Genomic DNA, 26,893 nt, shown 5'->3' with positions numbered 1-26,893 from the left:
GCACTCTGGGCGATTTCTTCAGCATTCTCTTTCTGTTCACTAACCCACTCCTTAACCAGGTCTCGTTCTGCCATTGAGGTCATAATTTCAATGTCTACATGTTTTTATTTCATACATTTTTAAAATTTCCTGTCTTTGCATTATGCTTTGTAAATTTTTTCTTTATCTCTGTGAATATATAATTCAAGTTTCTTTCCTTTAGCTTTAGTGTGTTGTTTAATGCTCTGACTTTAAATTTTTTCCTTGCTCTTGGCCCCTGGGATTTTTTTCTTCTTGCTTTTGAGCTTTGCTATGTAGTAAAAATTATTTTGCTATATTTTTCCAGGATTTATATGTAACTAGAGATGGGAATAGGGTGTTATATTTTTTTGGTATAGCTCAGAAGCTCCAGTTTCCCCAGTGTACTATGAATTGTGTGTATATGTGTAAAAACAACTCTGCTGTGTTACCTAAAACTCTAGTTGAGAAAATTCTTCACATTTTACAGTAAATATGGTTGATACATCTCCTTCCAGTAAGTGGATGTAAGCAGTCATCCATTAATTAATTATTCACTAAACAAGTGGCCATTTTTACTGCATCTACATAGATACTACTAAGGATTTGTTTAATTTAACACACTTATATCATGATTATTCTATACGAAGCACTGTTCTTTTAAGGACTTTACAAATATTAACTCAGCGAATTCATTTGATCTCATCCAGGTACTGTTAGGTATTATCATTGTCATCCATAGGCACCCTCCTCTTACAGATGAGGCACAGAACAGTTGGATGAGTTTCCTGGGGCTCCCCGGTTGGCAGTTGGCGAGTGTCAGAATTGGTATTCACACCCAACCTCCACACTCATGCTCTTCATTCACTTGCTTTTTGCATGCTGCTCTGCCAGCCGCTGGCCTTTATCTTTGCAAACCACACGTCCCTCCTAATGAAACTGGCCCAGCTCCGCTTGCTCCGTGTCTTCATTCCCCCAGCGCTCAGTGAGTCTAGACTGAGCTCGAGTCAGATGTTTTTCTGTTTGCTTCCTTACGTCTTTATCTTCTGTCTTCATTGATCTGTTCATTTTTTTTAACAAATGTATATTAAGCACCCATTACATGGTGCGTGCCGTCAGATGTTGGGCATAAATGCTGCGTAACACAGAGACGCCCACTGTGCTGCCCGAATCTCTCCCAGGCCTTATGCTTCTGTAAGCCACGCCTCGTCTGTGGTCCGGGTCCTGGTCGGCTCTCTGCTGCAGCAGCCTGCATGTTGGTCTCCGTACTTCGGCCTCCCTCTTCCTGCTCTGCATACTGCTCCTGGGAGAATAGGCAGTTACCCAGTTCGGTGTGGTAAGTGCCATGGTCTAGAGAAGCACCCCGACCCAGTCTCGAGGTGACAGGGAGGCTTCTCTGAAAGAGGAGATGTCAAAGATGAGTCTTAAGAAGTAAGAGTTAGTTGGAGATAGAGGAGAAGAGTGTTTGGCATAGTACGAGGCAAAAGTTCCTAGAGAAGCGAAGGATGGTATGTGTGAGGTGCTAAGGAGAACTCGTTATGATGGAGCTTGAGGTGTCAGGTGGGGAGCAGTGAGATGAGGCGGGAGTAACTGCAGTGGTGCTAAGGGAACTGAAACAGGGAAGGGTAGAGCTCTGTTTTTGTAAAGTAACCATAGTTTGGTGAAGGGGATTGGGGAGGAGAGCACTCAGAAAGCTAGTGCTCTGTGTGATGATGGCCTAAGCCAGGGAGGTGGTACCGGGGGGAGAGAAGTGAGCAGATCACAAGGAGATGGACTGGAGGTGGGATTGATGACAGTGCTGGTGGCTGATGGATTGTGTTGGTCATGGCGAGGTGATGTCTGGTCGAGACAGTCACTTTGATAGAGGAAGGACAGCAGGTTAAGAAAGATGGGGAAGTTGGATGGTGAACTTGATGGTGAACATGAAAGTGTGAGGTACTTGTGGGTGGGCCACCTGAAAATATCCAGAATTCAATTGTGTCTGAATCTTTAGAGAGGAATCTATTTAAGCAAGAGCTAGAAAGAGAGAAATTTTGGAGTTGGGTACCATATAGACAGTAAAGGAGGCCCTAAGAGGAGATAAAATTGTCGGTTAGAATGAATTGCCTGAGAAGAAAAAAGGGTGTGTGACAGGACGCTGAGGAAGGGAAGTCACCATCTCCAGTCACTATCTCACAGACATCCCTTATCATGGCAGCAAGCACCCCTGGTGACTTCTAGTGCTTGCTGTATTTGAGAATATTTTATCTTTTTTCCATGCCACTTTTGCACCGGCCATGAAATATTGCCCCTTTTATTCAGTCATCCTGATGCTGAGTTTGTATGTTTTTTGTGTTTGCTTATAAAGAACTAAATTTACCACATTTCAAAAGTCTGTCTTAAGTAGCAGGGGACTGCTGTCAGATTCATAGTATTTAGGTAATATGTGAATAACTAGTACTGGTTGCAGTTACAAGAAAGTCTTAATAATACCTTTTACCGTGGGGCTTTGTTTTTGAATTAGGCTTAGGCTGATTGAGGCATAATGCTGATGTATTATTAGCCGTGTAATTAGCACTAATAAGCAGAGTCACACACCCAAATTGTGAAGCACATGCTCAGGTGATTCATACTGTCCCCCAAAATTCATTGACGTTTGTTCCCCGAGAGCAAAGGTCTTCTCTTTAAATACACTGTGTGACCTAGGATTCTGCCGAACTTGGATGAGCCTCTGCTTATCAGCCTAGTTCTTGTCGTCACTCAGTGAGTATCACTGTCCTCCTTTCTTGGCCTCAGTAGCCCTCCCACAACCAGCGCACGGATAGCAGTTGTCTTTGGGAATATAACAGACAAGAGACTAGCCAGAGTCTTCTAATAAGTGAACTTTGATAACTTTGAAAAAATTACTCTGTTAAGCTCAAGATAATACTAAGAGTTTTTTGAGGAAAATTTGAACTTTGTACCCTTCACTTTAAAACATTATTTATTATGAAAAACAGAAAAATATGGGGATACTATTTTAGACTGAAAGGGGCTTAACAACCCAATATAATGTTTAAACCTTAATAGAACTTGCTAGACAGGAGAAGCTGTTATAAACTGCGTTGAGACAACTGGGATGTTTGAATATTGTTTATGTATTAGTAAGTATAGACTTGTGGTTAGTTTTCTTAGACTTAAAAATGGTATTGTGGTTGTACAGAAGAATATCCTTGTTCTTAGAAAATGCATACAGAAATACTTAGCGTAACATGCATAATGTCTGCAACTTACTTTTTTTAAAGTTTTTTAATTTTTAAAAAAGGATTTATTATTATTTATTTTGGGAGAGAGCAAGAGAGAGTGAGTGGGGGAGGGGTGGAGAGAGAGACTCTTCAAGCAGACTCCCTCCTGACCATGGAGCCTGACATAGGGCTCAATCTCATCACCCCTGAGATCATGACCTGAGCTGAAACCAAGAGTCTGACACTTAACTGACTGAGCCACGCAGGCGCCCCTGCAACTTACTTTCAAACGGTTCTGCCAGAAAAAGAAAAATAACAAGGAAAGGAAAAATGTGTGTGTGCGTGTGTGTGTGTGTGTGTGTGTGTGTGTGTGTGTGTATCAGAGGGAGAAAGAAAATGTGGCAAATTTTAAATCGGTTGATGCATCTAGTTGAACGATATAGGGTATCATATTATTCTTTCATACTCTCTGTAGATTTGAAAATTTTCAAAATAAAAAGTTTCGGAAAATAAAAGACTATGCTGTTGTCAGATATAAGGTAAAGCCGGGATTGCAGTAAACAATGATAAAGGAGTAAACAAAAATAAACAATTTAGAGGCCAGTGGGTAAGTTATATAATGAGATGCTTCCTAGGTATTCATATATTTTTATATCTCATTCCCAATTTTTTGTGTTTTAGGATTGTGCAGACATTTGTTGATGTTTATGCACAGTTAGAATAAAGGGCTCTGTTTTTTAAATGTGGTTATTGCTGATCGCTAGTGGTATTCCTTACCTATCACAATAGTAGAATATCCAAAATAAAGTTGTGACTGTATGTAGATTTTCTCTGTGTTGTATATTAGGAGATTTTCTTCCTTTGTTTAGATTTTTGCAAGTTGTGCTATCAAATGTCTATTCTTGCAGTGTTCTCAAATGTGTGGCTCGCTGTTTCTGGCTGACCTTTATTCTCTGTTGTATTTAAGAATAGCCTTCAACCTGGCATACCCATGAGGCGTATGCAGACTTTCCGAAGGATGCACAAGCGTGGGTGGGCTGAAGGGGATCCGTCTTCGGATCTTCCCCTTCCATGTATGCCTGAGCCTGAGACTGCTCGCCTGCACCTCCTCTCCCAGCAGCTCTTCCCTTCTCGGAAGAAGAAGGACACATCTGTTTATTTTACTCTGGAAATAAACCTCTCAGGCCATCGGAGAGACAAGTGGAATTACTGGTTTGGGGAAATCTTCTAATAAGTAATCAGATTACTTCATTATACCTGCCTAGGCCATTTATCTTTCCTGTCTTACACAAACTGTATTTCTGAGGCCTCACAGCTAGGCTCTATTGGCCTGTGATTGCATATTTTGAACTCATGTTATAGACAGGTTGATAAAAGTGATGTAGTCTCTTCTACCCCCAGTTACTGCTCTACAATCAAGAGCTTTTGAGGGAGAAACCTTCGAGAGCAAGCAAAGTTTCAAGTGATAAAAATGTTTTGTTTTGTTTTTTTAAGATAACATATTTAAAGATAAGCTAAGTTTTCAGCTGTTGTCAGTTCTCAGTTGCTAGGATGGATTGCAGCCATAGAGTAATGTGTATTTGAATAGCTGAAGCAGTATTTATTAGTGAAGCTGATTGTTTTAAATGTGACTAGGATATTTTCTTGGACTACACAGTTTTTCAGGGTAGTTCAGGTAAAATATGAGGATAAAAATATTTCGTGATTTCTTTCAGATAAAATGTGTATCATTCAACAAAGTTAATGCCTCTTTATTGAATCTTATGAAATATTCTGGTTATATTTAATGGTCAAAATATTTTGTATTTTCTTCCTCCTATTAATAAAAAATGAAATTTGTTTTTAGCAGCACAGTAATTGCAGTATGTTTTAGTAATCTCACCTTGGTATTTGCTCCACATCCTCTCTTGTGTGGTGGAAAGGAATTCATAGCCTACATCAGTCTTTAGAATGTAACAAAAGCATGCGATTGAGTTCCCCTTGGTGACTGGCACAGGTCTGAATTCTACTTGACACTTATTTTAGACCCTACTCCCATTCTGAATCCTAAGTCTGATTTTGCTTTACCCAAACCGCACAAATCTTCATTTGTATTTTTTTATCCTGGCTACATATATTTAGCAGTAATTATTTTCTATCATTGAAGGAACTTAATCTGATATAATTTAGGTTGCTAAATTATAAGTTTGATAATATACTGTATACTATGTCAAGTATTCAAGGATTGCTTTGATGTTTAAGAATGTTATTATGGTGAATACTCCGTTTTTTCCCTATATTTAAGTAGGTCTATATAAGGTATTTATAAATTCTCTAATTTATATGCCCATTAGGGACTCCATTCTTCCATTCCATTCTCCATTCCCTTCCTCCATGAATGGGTTGTAAAAAGTAGGTATGTAAAAGAGAGAAAGAGAAATTAGCATCTGTGTCTCTGATGTGGCATTTAAAAAATTCTACCACATGGTTGTTACCTGTAGTTATTTGTTTATATCCCATAATAGAGTACGAATTCCTTACCGGTAGGGATGATTTTCTTTCCCCCTGGCCAGAACTTTAGTTGGGGAAAGGGGAAAAATACAGAGAGGACCCACAGAGAGGGGAGATACCTGGAACCCATGAAGCACCCAGCCTTGATAGGGAGGCAAGTGGAGCGGAGCTCCAGCTTTCTAGGCAGTACCAGGACTGGGGACATATGGAGTGGGGATGCTGGGAACTCCTGCAGAGCCAAGCTACATTCCAGCACCAGGGTGCAAGGGTCCTGAGAATGGATGATATTTTATTCATCAACAGAAGTCCCTTGTAGCATATAACTATCCAGGTTTGAATGAAGACATACTCAACTTTTTGTAGATGGTAATTGTAATTCTGCTCAAATATTTGTATTTTCATTTTAAGAGTAGGTCAACGAAGTATGCAGTGGCATTTGGAAAAATCTGGGAAAGATTTTCTTGTGCAGACTTCTTCCCAGTACATCTGTTAGAGTTTCTGTAGCTGTGGGATTCTCAATGCTTCTGTTACAAAACTGGCAAGGTCTCCAGTCCTCTGACAAGTACAGTGGTTTGACAGCTAAGTTCGATTAGTGTATGATGCATGCTTTATTAGAAATATTGTGGTGTAGAGCAATGATATGATACTGGTAGCTTCGAGAATGTTCGTGTATGTGGCAGATAAGTGAGAAGAGGGTGCCAGGTGGAAAACTGTACCAGTGTCTGAGGGCACAGTTTGCTGCTGAGCTGTTATCAGCAGGCCAGGCTAGGACTGGCATTCTAGAGATAAGGTAGAAAGGTCTACTAAGTTCCCACATAGGGTGCTCTCTTGGGTAACTTTTTAGTAACTGAGAAAGACCAGTCCTTCTGAAAGACCCAAACAAGCATATAGTAGAGGTCAGAGCAAACCAGATAGCTTGTCCAGGGTATCAGGCAACATTTGAAGGAGTAGGTTTTAAGGATGTTCAAGAACTGGCAAGCTAAGAGTTCATCATCAGGGTCTTCAGAACAATGGCACTGACAGAGAAAAGCCATGAATGAGTGTTGACTACAGGCAGGCAGTCTTATGGGTACTTTCCTTTTATATTTTCTGCTGTTTCAGGAACATGTTATTGTAACAGTCTTAAGAATTTGAAGGTCTTGGTTGGAACGTCATCAGTGGAGAGATATGTGTATTCTGTAATCAAGCCACAAACTCTGTATTCTGTCTCACCTAAGCCTCTCCATCCTGCATTTCCGGTGGCACTGTAGCCTAGAACTGGAAGTACTCCGGGGCGGTCCAACTTTGATGCAGAGTTTTTATGAAAGTTGAAAGGGCTTGATTGACAACCACCAACTTGCCCTATTTCATATTTTTTATGAAAGCCAGGCCCTCCATAATCAGGCCTTTCACGTCAGATACCCAAAAGGAATCAAAATTCTTTATGAGATACTTGGAATATGCTGTGAGTTCATCATCTGTTGTTTCTGCTGCCAGATGAAATAACCTTTGGAGAAATAATCTTTACCAGAAAATATATATGTTTTAAAGTCTTCAAGAATAGTTCTTTCAGTGAGAATTTTCAACCCAGTGCATAAGATACTTGAAAAGAGGAAGTTGGGTGAAGGAATAGATGACAGTAATTGAGGGACAAAAAGAAACATTAGAGTGATAACTCAAAAAATTTGTTATATTTTAAAATATATAAAAACCAATAGTTTAATGACTAAAATGATGATTATCTCGAAATTGGAGAATTAGTTTACCATGTAGAATTAATGTATTACCCAGCAATCTTTTATGCTTTTCTTATGGTTCGTCACGGAAAAAATGTTGAAAACTTTTACCTATTATATAGGATGTGTTTACCCCAACTTTAGTCTGTGGAAGAGAACATGGAAAATATAAGAAAATTTGAATGATTCTGTGTTCCAAATTCTTCTCTTATAGTTTCAGTTTCTTACAACACTTATAGGCCCTTTTTAAAAAGATTTATTTTAGAGAGAGAGAGCCTGCACATGAGTGGGGGGAGGCGCAGAGGAAGAGAGAGAATTCTCAAGCAGACTTCCCGTTGAATGTGGAGCCCAATGCAGGGCTCACTCTCAAGGCTCCGAGATCATGACCTGAGCCAAAATCAAGAGTTGGCTGCTTAACCAACTGAACCACCCAGGTGCCCCTTATAGCCCCTTCTTATAGCAGAGGTTCTCCCTTTTGTGTTATAATTCTTTTTTTAAAAGATTTTATTTATTATTTGAGAGAGTGGGATAGTTAGAGAGAGCACGAGGTGGGGGGAAGAGGGAGAAGCAGACTCCCTGCTGAGCAGGGAGCCCAGTGCGGAACTCGATCTCAGACCCCGGGATGATGACCTGAGCCAAAGGCAGACGTTTAACTGACTGAGCCAGCCAGGTGACCCTCATATTAGCATTCTTACAGTGGATAGTGGAAAGAGGCCCTAAAACAGAGGGTAGAATTGTACATGTGTGTAGTCCATAAGAAAGAGTTTTACTAATCTGGTTAAATGTTAATGGATTCACAATTCTGCCAACTAACTTATACTGTCGGGAAAATTGGTGTCCACAGTGTGCCTCGTTTATGCCGTTGCTGTACTGCTGCGGCCAGCATTGTGCCAAACTGCTTGCCCTCTTTTTAATTTGCTCTTAAAATCCAGTGTTCCAACAGACCCCTCAGGCCAAAGGATGATGAGCCTGACAGTAACAAGGATTCATTTATCAGCAGAGTGAAGCGAATCGGTTGCCTTGGGAGGTGGCTGGAGAACTCTTTGTTCCTGGGAGTGTTGAGGAGAAGCAGCCAGAGCTGCAGTGTTATGCAAGGATTCAGGCTCTGTGTTGGGTTGGAATAGATGATCTTTGTCTCTGTTCATTCTGAGAATCATTGATTTTTTTCAGCGTCCTCTGCCATACTTGAGTCTTAATCAGTTTGAAGTTGTATGTTAATTTTAAAAATACACAGGCTAACAAAAGAGGGTTTAATAATGTAAATAGATAGTCCAAATGCCATCTGTGAGGATGCTTTCAGCTATAAATAACAGAACAACCAGCCCAACCTGGCTTAAACAATGAAAACTTTGCAAGCTCATATAAAAGGAGGTCTGTCTAAAAGGGAAGGATGGGTCTCAGGGTGGTCGATCCAGCATATCAGAGACATTATCAAGGACCCAGGTTCTTTCTGTCTGTTTGCTCTCCCTTTCACGGGGTATACTTCATCTCAAGGCAGATTTCCCCTAATGTTGTCAGTGGTTGTCAGTAGCATTTAGGGCTCTACGTGGCCTTGTACATGGGAGGAAGAGAGGAAGAAAAGCTCGTCGCTCTCTCTAAGTGTGAGAAGGTATTTCCCAGATGCCTCCAGCAGATCATACCTCCTGAACCATAAGTGGGCTCTTGCCAGTCAACCTACTCTAGGAACAAGGGGTCAAGTGAGCATCCTGATATATGGTGACTCTGGGGAGAGGGGACTTCTGAAGAGAATTGGGGGTTCTGCTGCAGAGAAGGAAGAAGGGAAGGCAACCCACAACATCCACTGTAGTCATTTTGTTATGATCTACTGTTTTGATGTCTATTAAGCCACAAATCTTTGCATTAGCACTATTTTTGATGTGGCCATATCAGGTTATTAATTTTTTAAAGTAGTATGATTTCTGTTTTAGGATGGCAGAGTGAAGCCAAATTTCAAAATATTCACTCTTTTAGACTTAATGATATGAACAGCAGGTGGATAAAAACTGGTAGAAATATACCAACAGCTAATTCAAAGAAATGGTCAGTGAGAGAAATGAAAGTTTCCAAGAATTCAGAGTGTTTGGCTCAGAATCGTCCTTAACTCCAGTCTGTGCAGAGGCTCTGTGAGAGGAAAGGATAGTGAGCAAAATAATGCAAAATCCCTAGTGTCTGTGAGGAGCGAAAGTGAGTATAGGTAATGCTGTAGGAGCACTGGGAATTCCAGGTGACTGGAAGCCTCTCCCTGAGGGTTGCTCTCATGTGACAAAGAAAAGCATGGTGGAGATGACTATTTTGGTATGTTCAGGCTGGGAAAGAAGTAGAGAAGAAAGAATAGCGCTAAACCCTAGAGCTGATTATCTTCATCAGTAAACTGGGAGGCAGCAGAACACCTACCTAGCAGAAGGGAACGTCGATCAGGCAGGTCTGTTTGGAGAACAGTAAGTGGAAGAAGGGGCATATAGTGAGCTGCAGGTGGCAGGGTTGGGTGGGGGTGGGGAGTAGGTAGTCAGGATTTGAGGGAAAAGGAATGACTGCAAAGGAGGAAGAGAACAACCTGGGCCAGGCTCTTTCTGGTGGGGATGAAATCTCCCAAGGACAGAGGGAATTAATGTTGGGGAGGAAAAGAATATATCCCTGGGAGAAAAGCTCAGAGTTCAGGCTGCTTGTAGCCCTAGTCCCAGCTGAGCTTGTTCCCTTCTCCCTTTTTCACACTCTGTGAACACCAGTTAGAACATAGCTGGAAGGGGAAGTGCTCCCCTAGACTACGCAGTAACAGATGCAGAGGTGCTCTGCAGAACGTCCCGGTGAAGCTTGAGCCAACAAGAAGATATCGCAAGCCCTCTGCACACATGGCAGGATGGAGGGAAAGGCACAGTACATGCAGAAGAAGGATGCAAAGTCTGTTCTGGAAGAAATACTCATTTCCCTTCAGAATCAAGAGAATTCCTAAGTAAGCTAATAAGGAGTAAGCTATTAAGAACCTGGGTTGCATAAAACACAGGCTCAGAAATGATATAATAAAATAACAGAATAAAAAAAATAAAATGACAGAATGAGGTGAAAAGGGAAGTCTACGGGACCCAAGGAGTCACGTGGAGAACCAATTTGCAGAACAAATAAATTAGAAGTAGCTAGGAACAGAATAGTCACAGCTGGAAAATGAACTTACTGACAGCACAAGCTTGAGATAGTCACAGTGAGTGGAGAAGAAAAGGAAAAAAGATTGAAACTGGTAAAAATGATAAGTGTAGGGTTGGACTTCCTGGAGGTGGAGCTGAGCTAGGAGTATGGGCTTTCTGTCTTTTTGTTCAAGTTCCTCTTGGCATTATGTGTTTGGTCGCAGAGAATTGACTACTTTTGATATCACTCATTTGGAAATATGTAAGCACTGACAAATTGGTGAAAATGAATGTTCATGTTCTTCCTAGAAGAATACCAATGAGATGAAAGTTATATTTATAGCCTGAGAGACCAGGAAAATTCCCCTTTGAAGCAATTTGTTTCCTGGCATTGATACTGAGACTCCCCTCCCCTACCATGTGATGATTTCCTGTGCTCTGCTGGAATTGGTCTTCTGCTAAATGTAAGTACTGACCTGCTGATCTGAGAGCAAAGCACTTTGCTGCTTTTCCTACCACCAGAAACCACTGTGTAGGACAGGTTTTAGGGAGAAAAAGTTTTTTTGTGTGTATGTGTCAGATATCTGTGGTTAATCATTTACCTTTCCTGCATTTAAAAAAAAAAAATCTCCTCAGTAAGTCTGGGTGATGGGTTAGCATGAAAGAAGAGCAAACAAATCTACTAACATTTACTGTCATTGACTAGAGAAGTGAACTTTCATTCTTTGCCTGCCAGCAAGTATGCGCTTTAGAATCTTTACATTGCAAATTGCTGTGGGGAGTAGACCTTAGAGCAGAAATCGGTTGCTGGAATGGACTTGTCATGAATTATTCATTCACTATCTAGTTCCTTGGAAATCAGCTGGAGGAAGTAGCTTGTCCAATTTGATCACAGGAGTGGTATGCCCAGGGCTCCAGCAAGCCCTCACACGTCCAGCTGCGATGATGTGTGCTTCTGCCGGCTGCTGTAGGGCGGCAGCTGCTGTGCAGACAGCCCAGGAACATGCTGCTGGGGGAGCTGCACTGAGGACTCCCCGATGCAGCTTGCTGGAAAATGAAGCTTCAGGTAGGAGAAGTGCCCTGTCAGCAGTGGCTGGATTTCTCATTGATTTTAGGGATGCCATTAGGCCTTAGGAATAAATATAGAGAGAACCAGAATTGTTCAAGGACGCCTCACTGTTGAGGTTCTCAACCAGAGAAGCTTAGCGATTCAATTCCATTTTCAGGGATGTACTTTGTAACAAAACTGTTCCTTGAAATTGTGAAAAGTGTTCTGAAGCCAAATAAGCATTTAAGTATATAAATTATAGCAGATTTTTTTTAATGGTATCCTTCTGCTAGTGTAAAAAGTATCTTTTTTATTGATGTGATATTGCCTATATAAATTGAAATCGTGGAATTATGGCTTTGGAAAATCCTGAAAAGACAACTTAGTTTATAATTTGAATGAGCACAGCTGCAGGCTCCATTGCATTTTCTGGAGGACGTATTGTTTTCAGAAGGCTCCTTGCTTGGTTCTTTTGCGGGAGCATACATTCTGGGGAGATTTTTTAGCTTCTTACAGGATAGAAAATGCATAAAGCTGGAACAGTAACAAAGGCTCTTAGTTCTGTTTGTTGGCATTATCGCGTGTGTGTGTGTGTGTGTGTGTGTGTGTGTGTGTGTGTCTAAGCCAGGCATGTAATTTCATTTGGCAGGGACATTCTAATATTGCCATTTGCACGTCTGTCTTATTTCACGTGGATGCTATCTATCTCTGTTAACTTTGCTAAGGCTATGAGATATTCTTGAGCTATAACGGACAAAGATAGTGAGGATGAAAGGAATAAGAGCCTCAGGGCACCTGGGCCAAATTGAATGTATGTATTTCACCATGAAATATCATTTATAGTTTTGTAAGTCTCCAGTGAACAAACATGTTGTGAACAGATAACACTCTGAACTCTGAGACAATCAGAGAAGACGAACAGTCTCCTGTGCCATTTCTCAAGCTCCACAAGAGTAGGAGTCTTTTTTTTTTTTTTTTTTTTTTTTTTAAGATTTTACCTATTTATCTTAGCATGAGCAAGGGGAAGAGCAGAGGGATAATCTCCAGCAGACTCCTAGCGGATCCCACCACATGACCTGAGCCAAAGCCAAGAATCAGATGCCCAACCGACTCAGCCACCCAGGTGCCCCAAGAGTAGGAAACTTTGTTTTGTTCATTCATCATTCCCAAGGGCTTAGAATGGTACCTGGCACATAGTATGTGGTCAATGAATGTGTTCCCTGAATGAATATATTCTATATTAAAGAAATTGGATAGTCTTTCTATAAAGGTTACTTATACAGCTCTGTAGGAAATATTTACAGTGCTACAATTTCTATAATAACTTTTAGAGGTCATGTATTCTGATTTGTATTGATAAAGATTTTTCAGTTAACCTCAAGGGTGTATGGATTTATTGAATATAATATAGAGTTGTTAAATGGCAGAAATTAAAATCTGTTTATTTTATTGTTTGTATAATTAAGGTTTTAAAATATCAATGATGAATACAAAGACCTTTAATTTTTTTCAGCATAACTTTATTTCATGTTCAAAAAATAAAAATGAAAATTAGTGGAAAACTCATTTGAAAAAGATTGTATTCACCAATATATTACTAGGAAGATTATCATTCTACTCATGCCATGTTACATTTAACATTTAAAAAAATATTTATTAGTCTATGTCAGAAGGGTTTTTGGAACTATAAACCCATTTATTCATATCTTCAGGGGTCAGTTTAAAACTGCATTATGTGTGGTGCTGAGTAGAACTAAATAGGGCAACATATTCCCCATAGATATACCACATTTGGGAGCTTAGAGAAATCAAGGGGGTCACCTTTGTTAACTTCTCTGCCCCACCCCCTTCCATGCAAGCCCTCTTTATAAAGGGCAAAACTGAAGTCCAGAGAGTATAGATGAACGGCCAAGAAAAAATGGTTAGCGGTTATGGTCATGATTTAACTGTGCCCTAAATTTTATTTCAAATTTGAACTAATTATAAAATATTTATGTACCATTTTTGTTATTCCTTAAAACTACCTGAGTTTTGCTTTTATTTTTTGAGATAGATGTAGATTAGTTCATAATTTTTCTGAATCCTTTTTGCCAACTGTATTAGCCTGCTTGGGCAGCCATAACAAAATGGTACGTGTGTGGAGACAGAGGTCTCTCTCTCTCCCTCTCCCACTCCTCTCTCCCTCTTCTCATAAGGCCACCAGTCCTACTGGGTGAGGGCCACTTATGACCTATTTAACCTTACCTACCCCTTTAAGCTCCATCTCCAAATATAGCCACGTTGGGGCTTAGGGCTTCCACATAGGAACTTGTGCAGGGGCAAGTTCAATCCAGAGCACTGACCAAGATGGTATTTTTTAAAGCAAGATTTCTAGTAAGTTTTTTGTTTGTTTATCCTGTTTGGAGTTCACTCCTCTGCTTTAAGCTGTAGGTTTATGTCTTTCTATGAACTTGGGAACATTTTAGCAAGTCTTTCTTCAAGTATTTTTCAACCCTGTATTTGTTCTTCTTTTTAGATTCCATTGACTGTGATTGTAAACCATTTGGTTTTGCATCACAGGTCCCTGAGATTTTGTCCGTATTTTTTAAATCTTTTTTTTCTCTCTGTTGTTTAAGATTGAATACTTTTTTTTTTCTTTCAAGTTCTTGATTTTTTCTTCTCTGCTATTGAATCCATTTTCTATTTTAAGAGTGGTGAATGGTCATTTGAGCTGCCTGCAGTCTTTGCCAGATAATTTCAACATCTCTGTCATCTTGTTATTAGTGTCATTTTGTTATTGGTATTCCAGGCTTTATTTTTAATCTGTTTGTATTTATATATATAAAGTGTTTTCTCTTGTATGTAGCATGTAATTATATCTTGCTTTTATCTCCAATTTGAAAATCTCTGCGTTTTAGTTATGGTGTTTAATATACACCACAAACACACATATACATACATATATAAATACATACACATTGGTTCTGGTACTGATTCCATTATGGGGAGGGGGGCTTCCTACATAGCACCAAGCAATTCTCAGAACACCAGCAAGAGTATCTGAGAATTCAACTCAATTCTGACACTATCTACCTGGTGATAGCACCAGACTCTAGAGGTTACGGGTTCAGTTCTACCAGACTGCCCCCCTCACCTCCACCATTCCCTTCCGACACCAGTCACAAGCCTAGGCTGTTACTCGTGCTTCTGACTAACTGGCTACAGATTGGAGGTTCTCATGACCCCTTCTTTGGACTTCAGATACCAGTCACAAGTGTAGGTTGTTACCTGTACTTCTGACCTACTGGCTATAAATCAGGGGTTCTCACAAACCCCTACTTGGGTTTGATTAATTTGCTACAGTGGCTCACAAATCTCCGAGAAACGTTTTACTTACTAGATCACCAGTTTATTGTAAAAGGGTGTAACTCAGGAACAACCTGATAGATGGCAATGTTGAATAGGGCAAGCAGGTATGGGGAAAGGGCACAGAGGGGCGTCTGGGTGGCTCAGCCCTTAAGTGTCTGCCTTCGGCTTAGGTCATGATCCCAGGGTCCTGGGATTGAGCCTCCCTGCTCAGCCGGAAGCCTGCTTCTTCCTCTCCCCCTCCCCTTGCTTGTGTTCCCTCTCTCAACTATCTGTCTGTCAAATAAATAAAATATTGAAAAAAAAGAAAGGGCATAGAGCTCCCATAACCTCTGCAGGAGCACCACTTTCCCTACATCCCCACATGTTCACCAGTGCGGAGCTTTTCAAACTCTGTCCTTTGGGTTTTTATGGAGGCTTCATTACATAAGGTATGATTGATTGATTAAATCATTAACCATTGGCAATTGATTCAACTTCCAGCCCCTTTCCCTTCAAAGTTCCAACTCTGTACTGACATGGCCCCATCCTTAAGTGCTTTCCAAGGTCACCTCATTAACATAACAAAAGACACTTTTTATCGCCCTCGGGCTTTGGAAATTCCAAGGGTTTTGGGAGCTGTGAGCCAGGAACTATGGATGAAAACCAAATATATATGAGAAAGAGATTTTGGTCATCTGAATGGCCAAATACACATTTCTTATAAATCATAATATCACACATACACAGTTGTAGAACATGATACAGAGAGATCTCATGTACTCTTACCTGCTGTCAGCCAATCGTAACTTCTTACAAAGCTCTAGTTAAATATCACAGTCAGGATGCTGACATTGGTATAGTCAAGATACATAAAATTTCCATCACCACAAGGATCCTTCGGTTGCCCTTTATAACCCTACCCACTTAACCCTCCCTCCTTAACCACTCACAACCATTCATCTATTCTCTATTTCTATAATTTTGTCAACTAAAGAATGTTATATAAATGGAATCATACAATTTGTAAACTTTTGGGATTGGCTTTTTTTTATTATGTATAGTTCTCTTGCGATTTCCTTTTTACTGCTGAATAGTGTTCCATGGTATGAATATAGCACAGTGTTTAAGTATTCACCTCTTGAAAGACATTTGTTTGAACTAAGCTACTGTAAACACCCATGTAGAAGGTTTTTTTCTTTTTCTTTTTTTTAAGATTTTGTTTATTTATTTGAGAGAGAGCGAGCGTGCCAGCTTGGGCAGGGAGAGGGGCAGAGGGGGAGGGAGAGGGACAAGCAGAGCTCAGTGCATAGCCTGTCCTGGGGCTCAATCCCATGACCCCGGAGATCACTATTGGAGACAAAATCAAGAGTCAGATGCACAACCAACTGAGCCACCCAGGCGCCCCCCATGTACAAGTTTTTATCTGAACATATGTTTTCATTTCTCTGGGATAAATGCCCAGAAGAGCAATGGCTGTTTCGTGTGGTAATTGCATGTTTAATTTTTAAAGAAACTTCCAGTGTTTTTCGCAGTAAATAAGTTTATGTTCCTGCAAGCAACATACACATGATCTAGCTTCTCTGTATCCTCAACTAGAATTTGGTGATATTACAGTTTTCTATTTTAGTCGTTCTGATAGATGTGCAGTGATATCTCATGATGGTTTAATTTCTGTTTCCCTGGCTAATGACGTTGAACATTTTTTCATATGCTTATTTGCCACCTGCATATCTTCTTCATTCAAATGTCTTTTTATGTCTTTTGACCATTTCTTTTTTTTTTTTTTTTTTAAGATTTTATTTATTTATTTGACAGAGATAGAGACATCCAGCGAGAGAGGGAACACAAGCAGGAGGAGTGGGAGAGGAAGAAGCAGGCTCATAGCAGAGGAGCCTGATGTGGGGCTCGATCCCATAACGCCGGGATCACGCCCTGAGCCAAAGGCAGACGCTTAACCGCTGTGCCACCCAGGCGCCCCTTTTGACCATTTCTAATAGAGTTTTTTTGCTGTTGAGTTTTCAGAATTTGTATATATTCTGGATACTAGTCTTTAGTTGGATATGTGGTTTTCAAATATTTTCTCCTAGTGTGTAGCTTTTATTTTCATCCTTTTAATGGAGCAAAAGTTTTTAAATTTTAGTTTGATTTATCATTTTTTTCTTTTATTCATCAATCATATTTTAGATGTCAAGTATAAGAACTCTTTACCTAATCCTAAAGATTTTCTTCTATTTTTTTCTAAAAGTTTTACAGGTTTTTGTTTTGTTATATTGCTTCTTGTCAGACAACTCCAGCACCGTTTGTTGAAGATTCTTTCTCCAGAGTCCGTTTGGCACATTGTGTGGATCTGTTTCTGAATTCTCTATCCTGTTCCATTGATCTGTGTGTCTGTTTCTTTGCCAACACCACACAGTCTTGATTACAGTAGCTACTTAATAGGTCTTGAAATCATGTAGACTTACTATGCCTACTATAATCTTCTTTTATGAAATTGTTTTAGGTATTCTAATTTCTTTACCTGTCCATATAAATTTTAGAATAGTTTCTCTATATCTACAAAATAGTTTGCTGGGGTTTTGATAGAAATTGGATTAAAACTGTATATCAGTTTGAGGAAGGGTTGACAACTTTCCTATATTGAGTCTTCTAATCGGTGAACACAGTATGTCTGTTTATTTAGATCTTCTGTATTTCTTTTATCAGCATTTTAGTTTTAGCGTTCAAGTCTTGTTTTGTTAGATTTGCACTGTAAATAATAGTTTTCATGTCCTTTTGTTCATTGGTATATAGAGAAATGCAATTAATTTTTTTGTGTTTATTTTATACCCTGTGACTTTGCTGAACCTACTTATTCTAGGAGTTTTTTGTTGATTAACTAAGGAGATGAAAGACATGTACTCTGAAAATTCTAAAACACTGCTGAAAGAAATTAAAGCAGATAGGGGTAAATATAAAGACATCCTGTATTCATGTATTGGAAGACTTACTGTTGTTAAAAGGCCAGTAGTACCCAAAGTAAAACATTCATCCTAAAATTCATATGGAATCTCAGGGGACCCAAAATAGCCAAAACAGTATTGAAAAAGAAGGACAGAGTTGGAAGTCTCAAACTTCCTGATTTCAGAACTTGTTAAGAAGCTGCAGTGATCAAAATAGTGTGGTATCGGCATAAAGATAGACATTTAGACCAGTGGAATAGAATAGAGGGGCGCCTGGGTGGCGCAGTCGTTAAGCATCTGCCTTTGGCTCAGGGCGTGATCCTGGTGTTCTGGGATCGAGCCCCACATCAGGCTCCTCCACTAGGAGCCTGCTTCTTCCTCTCCCACTCCCCCTGCTTGTGTTCCCTCTCTCGCTGGCTGTCTCTGTCAAATAAATAAATAAAATCTTAAAAAAAAAAAAAAAGAATAGAATAGAAAGCCTGGAAATAAACCCTCACATATGTGCTTAAATGATTTTTGAGTGCGAAATGATTTAAGAGTGCTAATTAGATCAATGGGGAAAAGGCAGTCTTTTCAACAAATGGTGCTAGAAAAACTAAATACCCACATGCAAAAGAATGAAGTGGGATTCTTATACTGCATACAAAAGTTAACTCAAAATGTGTCGAAGTCCTAACTAAACATAAACGGTAAAACTCTTGGAAGAAGAAAATATAGGAGGAAAAACTTCATGACATTGGATTTGGCAAGGATTTATAGCCTAAAAGCACAGCAGCAAAAGTAGAAATAAATACACTGGACTACATCAAAATCAAAAACTGCATCAACAGAATGAAAAGGCAATTTATGGAATAGGAGAAAACATTTGCAAATCATATATCTGATAAGGGGTTAATATTCAGAATATATATAGAACTCCCTACAGCTCAACAACAAATAACCTAATGTTATTCCATTTATTTAGGTCTTTGATTTCTTTTAAAAATATTATGTAGTTTCAGAGTATTAACTTTGCACTTACCTTGTTGAAGTTATTCCTAAGTATTTTACCTTTTTTGACAATATTGTAAATTAGTTTTCTAAATTTTGTTTTTGGGTTGTTCATTTACAGTATGTAGAAATGCAAGTTATTTTTATATATTGCTCTTGTCCTCAGGATTTTCTGTATACAAGAACATGTCATCTGGGAACAAAGATACTTTTACTTCTTCCTTTGCAAGCTGGATGTCTTTTTTCTCTTTCTTTTTCTTGCCTAATTATCCTGCCTAGAATCCTCACTACAATGTTGAATAGAAAGTGAAACACTACATCAAAAACTAATGATGTACTGTATGGTGACTAGCATATCATAATAATAATAAAAAGAAGCTGAAAGAGTGAACAGCTTCTCTTGATCCTAATCTTACTGTAAAACCATTCATTCTTTGATCATTAAGTTTGATGTTAACTACTGTAGATTTATTGTAGATGCACTTTATCAGGTTGAGGCAGTTCTGTTCCTAGTTTGTTGAGTTTTTTATCAGGAAAGGTGTTAGATTTTGTCAAAAGTTTATTGTGTATATTTAAAAAATTCTTTTGATCTTGTGTCTTATGTTGAGTTTCAGCTATTTCAGTGTTGTATTCCTAGTATAAATGCCACTTAGTCATAGTGTATATCCTTTTTATCTGTTGCTAGATTTGGTTTGCTAGTATTTTGTTGAGAATTCTTGAGTCTATATTCTTAAGGAATATTTGTGTGCAGTTTTCTATTCTTGTGATAGCTTTGGTCTTTTTTTAAAGATTTATTTATTTATTTGAGAGAGAGAGAGAGAATGAGCAGGGGGAGGGGCAGAGGGAAAGAGCACAGAGCCCAGTGCAGGGCCTGATTCCAAGACCCTGAGGTCATGACATAAACCGAAATCAAGAGTTGGCCACTCAACCAACTGAGCCACCCAGGTGCCCCTATTTGTGGGAAGTTTTTAGATAACTAATTCAATCTGGTTTATTCAGATTTTTAAAAATTTCTTTTTTTTTTTTTTTTTTTTTAATTTTTATTTTTAAGTAGGCTCCACGCCCACGGTGGGGCTTGAACTCATGACCCTAAGATCAGGAGTCACACACTCTACCAACTGAGCCAGCCAGGTACCTGCAGATTTTTTATTTCTTCTTGAGTCACTTTTGGTAATTTGTGTCTGTCTCTGTAGGAATTTCCTCTTTTTTTTTTTTTTTTTTTTTTTTTAAGAATTTGTTTATTTATTTGAGAGAGAGCACAGAGAAGCAGAGGCTGATGCAGGGCTTGATCCCAGGACCTGGAGATCATGACCTGAGCTGGAGGCAGACGCGTAAGGATCTGAGCCACCCAGGCGCCCTTAGGAAATTCCTCTTTTACTTCTCTACTTTTTCTTGGTATAAAATTGTTCACAATATTCCTTTATAATCTTTTCTATTTCTGTAAGGTTGGGTAATACAAGCTCTTTTATTCCTAATTTTTAGTAATTTGAGTTGAATTTCATTTTTTTACTTGGTGAAGCTACATAAAAGTATCTTGTCAAAGAGCGAACTTTTGGTTTTGTAGATTTTTCTCCATCAGTTTTCTAGTCCTTATTAACATCTCCTTGTAATCTTTCTCTTTGTTTGCTAATTTAGGTGTGCTTTGCTCTTTTCTTACCAGTGTCTTGTTGTGGAAGTAATTTATTTGAGCTTATTCTTTATATTTATCAGCATTTACAGCTATAAATATTTCTCTAAGCACTTTATTAGCTGCATTGGGTAAGTTTGGTATTTTGTATTTTCATTTTTATTAATCTCACATTTTCTAATTTTCCTTGTGAGTTCTTTTACCCAGTTGGTTATTTCAGATTTTATTATTTAATTTCCACATATCTGTGAATTTCTCTTATTTCTTTCTGTTATTGATATCTAATTTAACTGTTGTGAGAAATCATACTTTGTATTATTTCAGTTCTTTTGAATTTATTTATGCTTGTTTTATGGTCTACGCTGTCCTGGAGAATGTTCCATGTACACTTGAGAAGAATGTGTATTCTGGGGGCACCTGGGTGGCTCAGTCGTTAAGCGTCTGCCTTCGGCTCAGGGCGTGATCCTGGGGTCCTGGGATCAAGCCCCGCATTGGGCTTCTCCACTGGGAGCCTGCTTCTTCCTCTCCCACTCCCCCGGCTTGTGTTCCCTCTCTTGCTGGCTGTCTCTCTCTCTCTGTCAAATAAATAAATAAAATCTTTAAAAAAAAAAAAAAAGAATGTGTATTCTGTTGTTGGGTTTAGCGTGTTCTGTGGAGGTCTGTTAGGTCTAGTTGGTTTATAACACTGCTCAATTCTTTTTCGTTAGTCTTCTACTTAGTTGTTCTGTCCATTGTTGAATATAGGGTATTGAGGTCTGCCAGTATTGTTGAATTGTCTGGTTTTCACTCAGTTCTGTCAGTTTCTGCTTTTTGTAATTTTTGGCTCTCTTATGAGGTGCATATATGTTTATAATTGTTACATTTTCATGATGGGTTGACTGTCTTATAATAAATATCCCTCTTTATCTCTAGTATAATTTTGTTAAGTCTGTTTTGTCTGATATTGGTTTAGTCTTTTCAGCTCTCTTATGGTTACTGTTTTTGCAGTTTTAGCTTTTTCCTTCTTTTAACTTTAATCCTATTTGTAATTTTCAGTGTAATGTGTGTCTTCTCTAGACAGTGTACGCTTGTATTTTTGTCCACTGCGATAATTCATTTTGATTGGACTGTTAATATTTATTGCTGTTAATATGGTTGATTTGTCAGTCATTTCACTTTTTGTTTTTTAATATCTCTTATGCCTTTTTTCTCTATTTCTCCTTTACTGCTTTGATTTGCATTAAATGATTAAAGTTATCATCTTAGTGTTTGCTCCAGGGTTTAGTGTATACATTTTCTTAACAGAATCTAACTTCAGATTTATCATGTTAACTTAATTACATAAGATATGAAATCATGCCTCCTATGTACCTCTATATCCTCTTTCCCTTTCTTGCTAATGTGGTTATACATGTTACATCTATATATGTTCCAAACCTAATAATACATTGTTGTAGTTATTAGTTTGTCATTTAAATAAGTAAAGGAAAGAGCATTTACAGAGTTTGTTCTTTTAAAGTTATTTACCATTTCTTGTTCTCATTTATTTCCTTGGATTTGAGTTGCCATCTGGTGTCAATTTCTTTTGCCAATACAGTTTTGTACCCACCTACCTCTTTTGTTTGTTGTTGTCAAATATATTAACATTTCTTTATGTTATAGGCCCAACAATACAATATATACGTGTTTTTATATAATTCCTTTCACAATCACTTAAGAGATGAAAGGACAAGAAGTATATATGTGTATACTGTCTTTTATTTTTATATAATTAGTTTTTCTGTCATTCTTTGGGTTTTTTTTCATATAGTTTCCAATTATTGTTTAGTGTTACTTGTTTTCAGCCTGAAGAACTTCTCTTTAATATTCCTGTTAAGGTGTGTCTGCTAGCATTGCATTCTCTCAGTTTTTGTCATTCTCGATATCTTCTTGGTGTCTTTATTTTGCCTTCACTATTGATGATAGGTTTGCTGGAATAATATTCTTGGTTAAAATTCTTTTTCTTTCAGTTATCTAAATACATCTCTTCCCCCTCTCCCCCTCAGTCTTCTTGCCTCCATGGTTTCTGATGAGAAATCAGCTATTAATTTTTAAGGGGTTTTGCTGTATGTAACTAGTTATTTTTCCCTTGCTGCTTTCAAGGTTTTCTTTTTGTCTTTCAGCATTTAATTTGTTGTGTTTGGATGTGGGTCCCTTTGCTTTTATCCTACTACAATTTAATTTAGCTTCTTGGATGTGGAGATTAATGTTTTTATCAAATTCAGCCATTATTTCTGTGAATATTTTTTCTCCTCTTCTCTCTTCTTTCTTCCTGGTACTCATGTTATGGATATATTGGTGTACTTAATCATGTTCCATGTTTCTCTAAGGCTCTATTTGGTTTTCTTTGTTCTTTTTGATCTCTGTTCTTCAGATTGCATAATCTCTTAGGATCCATTTTCATGTTTACTGATTCTTTCCTCTTCCAGGTCAGATCTGCTGGGATGAACTTTTTATTTCAGTTATTGTACTTTTCAATTCCACATTTTCCATCTTGTTCATTTTTTATGGTTTCTGTCTCTATTGCTTTCATCACTAGGATAAGATATTGTCATCGTATCTTCCTTTGCCTCTTTAAGTATGGCTTCTTTTAATTCTGTGAACATATTTATAATAGCTACTTTGAAGCCGTTGTATACTAAAGACAATTTGTGGACCCTCTGAAGGGCCTTTTTTGTTACCTCCCTTTTTTCCTGTTTGGGTCATACTTTCCTCTTTCTCTGAAGTCTTGTAATTTTTGTACTCAATGCTGTATATTTTATTTTATTTATTTATTTTTTTTAAAGATTTTATTTATTTATTCGACAGAGAGAGACAGCCAGCGAGAGAGGGAACACAAGCAGGGGGAGTGGGAGAGGAAGAAGCAGGCTCATAGCGGAAGAGCCTGATGTGGGACTCGATCCCGGAACGCCGGTATCACGCCCTGAGCTGAAGGCAGACGATTAACCGCTGTGCCACCCAGGCGCCCCTGCTGTATATTTTAGATAATACGTTTTAGCATCTTTGAATTAAGATTCTTTCACCCTCCCCACCTCCCGTGGGTTGTTTCTTTAGTAACTTGGCTGGATTTTATAGTAAAATCTGTTTTCCTTACAATATATAGTCTCTGATTTTGCTTCTCAGAGGGGTAAGCCTTGGGCATGCACTCTCTCAAGTTGGGATGACTGTTTATATGACTGTTTATAGTGTTTTTTGACTGTCTCTCTCCCTGACCTGCTAAGTTTTCTTGTCTCTGTTGATTTCACATTCAGTTTTTAGTTCCGTTAACTGCAGGCTGATTGCTCTGCTATTTTGGACAATTCCCTAGGGTATTGCCCCATGGTCTGATCCAAGTAAATGCAGATTCCTTTGCTGCAGTTGTTTTTGAGGCCAGTATCTGAGGTTTCTTCCATCCTCAGGAGGACCTTCTTAGTTATCTCTGTCCCTGGTTTTCTGTGGTACACTTTTAGTCATTTTATGGTTTCACTTGTTGCTGTCTTATAGCTACGAGCCACCTAAAATGCCATCATTTTTGCCAGTACTATTAGGCTGAAATTTCTGCATATTCTATTCCAGCTAATGTTTGTTTCCTTAGAGATAGCTTAGGAGCTCTCTGTTCTTTTGGCCTGCCTTTCTACCTTTGCAAAATCTAAGCTTGTGCTCTGGAGCTGGGGGAGGGTACAGTGGCCCACAGGTTGGAGTGATTGTACCTGCTTTATGTAGGGCAGTAGCCTGTAGTTTTCTTGGCTTGCTGTGTTGGTGTGGAACTTCCACCCCATCAGTCTGTTGAGTTGGGCAAAGATGGGCTGCATTACACCCAGTCTGTCATGCCTAAAGTAGAGCTTCTACGTTACTAGTGGGCACTGTACAGAAGGGAGCCCAGACCTACTTTTAAGTCACTTTTGCTTGGAACATGGCTTCCAGAACATGGAGTTGATAGAGTAGAATGTGTAATGCTTGGGGCCTGCCCCTCTCTCTGGAGATGCTGTACAGAAGGGAGCCCAGACCTACTTTTAAGTCACTTTTGCTTGGAACATGGCTTCCAGAACATGGAGTTGGTAGAGTAGAATGTGTAATGTTTGCGGCCTGCCCCTCTCTCTGGAGATGCTTTTCTGTTCTTTTGGGAGCTCGGGGGAAAGGGAGGTATTTTTTCTTGGCTGTACCCTCCCAGAGTGGAGCTTCTGTCAGCCAGAGGATGGACTAGGTTGTGGCCCAGGTAACACAGATTCCTGCTGTTCATACCAAGGTGTAGTCGATTTTCTTGAATAAGTGTTTCTCTGTTTGCTGTATGACCGTAGGATAGTTTCTGATATCTTAGGAATTAAGGGTGCCATTTTATTTTTTATCTTCGGTTCTCTCTCTCTCTCTCTCTCTCTCTCTTCCCATCTTTCTTTCTTCTCTTTTTCTTACCATCATGTGGGCTACTTGAAGAATTTTAAGAATTTCTTTTTGTTTTATGTGTGGTGTTAATGAGTATATCTCTTTGTGTAGCTTATTTAGTGCTTATCTTCGGAAGTTTAACATATTTCATATATCTTATGTCTCTTTAACTTTGGGAACATTTTGAAGACAATTATAATGATACTTTGATTTCATTTTCTGCTCATTTTAATATGTTTGTCACTTTTAATTGACTATTCTTATTGTAGCTTATGTGTTTTATTCCATTTTTGCATATCTGGTATAGATCATTTCTACTGAATACCAAAGGGCAGTGGTTGACTCAGGGCAAAGCACTTCTGTGATTGAGTTGCTAAGTTAACTAGTCAATTTTAATGGAATATAATTTTTACTTGAAAGAGTTACTGGCAGTCAAACTCTAGTTTTTCTGACTTGGATATTTGGCAGACATTTTCTCTAAATTGAATGAATGAGCCAATCTTTCCTTTCAAGTAAGTTTTTGTTGCCAGTGAAAAAATTGGAAGTCTCTAAGCAAAAAATAGGATTTTGGAAAACTCGTATCCACCACTGTGAGCTTGGTAGCTTTTCAATAATTATGGACTCTGATGGTCATATTAATGAATGTGATTTTTTTTTTCATATTGCATAATGAAATGTGTCAGTCTTGGAAAATTTGCATAACCCAGTGAACCAGTAATTTCTAAATGACCAATTTTGTGTGATGTTATAAAGTCATGCATGATTAAGAGATCAATTCAAAGTAGAAGATGGACCAGTTGATTTTAATGGAGTATTAACAATTTATTAATATCTTTTTAGAGTGTACATCACAGCTAATTACTTGTTGAGTTTTTGTGTAGTACAAAGAATATCCAGTTATCTCAAATGGTTATTAAATACACATTCCTTTGATAAATACATACTGTATAAGGCCAAATTTTCTTCATTTATTTCAGTCAAAACAACAGAGGAGATTGAATGTACAAGCAGATATGAGAATTCAGCTGTCTTCTATTAATTGGACAATAAGAAGATTTACACAAATATAAAACTGTTGCTCTGCTCACTTATATTTTTTTTCAGAAAAATAGTTGTTTTTCATAGAAATGTTATTTATATTAACTGGGTTTATTGTTCTAATTGAATTAAGAGATTCATATTTTAAAAATTGTTTTAACTTCTAATATGGCAAATATCAATATATATAATCCACACAAACAAAAGGTTTTGGGAGTCCTCAGTAATTTACATTGTAAAGGTGTCCTGAGACCAAGAAGTTGGAGACCTCTATGTGTACTTTTTCTCCTCATGGTCCCAAGGTGACTGTTGCACCTCTTGGCATGACCTCTTTATTCCAGGGTAACTCAGGAAAAAAGGAAAGCTGGGGAAAGGAGCAGTGGCTATATCAGGAAAGCAGAATGGTCTCCCAGAAAACCTCAAGTTTAATGTCTTTAGGGAGAACTTTCTTACATATTTACCCTTAATTGCAAAATAGAGTGAGAGTGTGAGAACTTTTAGTTGGGTCCATTGCTGCTCAGAACAAATTTGTTCTGTTGGTAGGGATGGATATCGGGTAGATACATAGTATGTCTGTTACACAATTTTTTTGTTTGCTTTTTTTTTGCTTGTTTGCTTGTTGTTGTTGTCGTTGTTGGTGGTGGGGTGTGTGTGTGTGTGTGTGTGTGTGTGTGTGTATGTTTGTGTTTTAATGACTGGTCCTGGTCAGAGTTTCAGGGAGACTCCCACATGAAGTTTTATTGTTTGACTCCTTTATACAAAATCCTCAAAACTTGCTTAGACATCTCACCTCATTGTCTTCTCGTTAATTCTTGGCTTCTACTTTCCAGGGCGTGTTTGGTCTCTGTGGGCTCTGCATCTCCGTTCTACCCTCAAGGTACATTCTGTTGGAGCCACAGATGGACTTGCAAAACACCATTGACAGGACTGAGTAAAATTGTGAAATGTCCCTTATTCCTCAACAGAGCTTCTCTTTATCTTTGTGATTTGGTAACTTCTTACATTAATAAAACTTTTCTTTCT

The 26,893-nt window shown here is 38.5% G+C and overlaps 1 protein-coding gene and 1 long non-coding RNA gene across 10 annotated transcripts in view; both read left to right on the top strand.

Annotated features, from left to right (window-relative positions):
• The window catches only part of MARCHF8 (membrane associated ring-CH-type finger 8), a 131,902-nt gene that overhangs the window by 75,439 nt on the left and 29,570 nt on the right, over nucleotides 1-26,893 (top strand). The gene's annotated exons all lie outside the window — the stretch shown is intronic.
• On the top strand, nucleotides 359-26,893 carry LOC121101205. 5 transcript variants are annotated; one of them, XR_005833137.1, is made up of 4 exons: nucleotides 359-1,333; nucleotides 10,837-10,988; nucleotides 19,880-19,959; nucleotides 26,701-26,893. It is a non-coding gene; the product is annotated as an uncharacterized LOC121101205 (long non-coding RNA). The 5 variants fall into 5 exon arrangements; XR_005833136.1 differs by having other exon boundaries at nucleotides 363-1,333; nucleotides 10,834-10,988; nucleotides 19,883-19,959; XR_005833133.1 differs by having other exon boundaries at nucleotides 363-1,333; nucleotides 10,834-10,988.

The sequence above is a fragment of the Ursus maritimus genome, unplaced genomic scaffold (genome assembly GCF_017311325.1).
Source record: "Ursus maritimus isolate PB19 unplaced genomic scaffold, ASM1731132v1 scaffold_7, whole genome shotgun sequence".
NCBI classification, from domain to species: Eukaryota; Metazoa; Chordata; class Mammalia; order Carnivora; family Ursidae; genus Ursus; species Ursus maritimus.
Note: the sequence above shows the minus strand (reverse complement) of the source record. Positions and strands in the feature narration are given on the sequence as shown.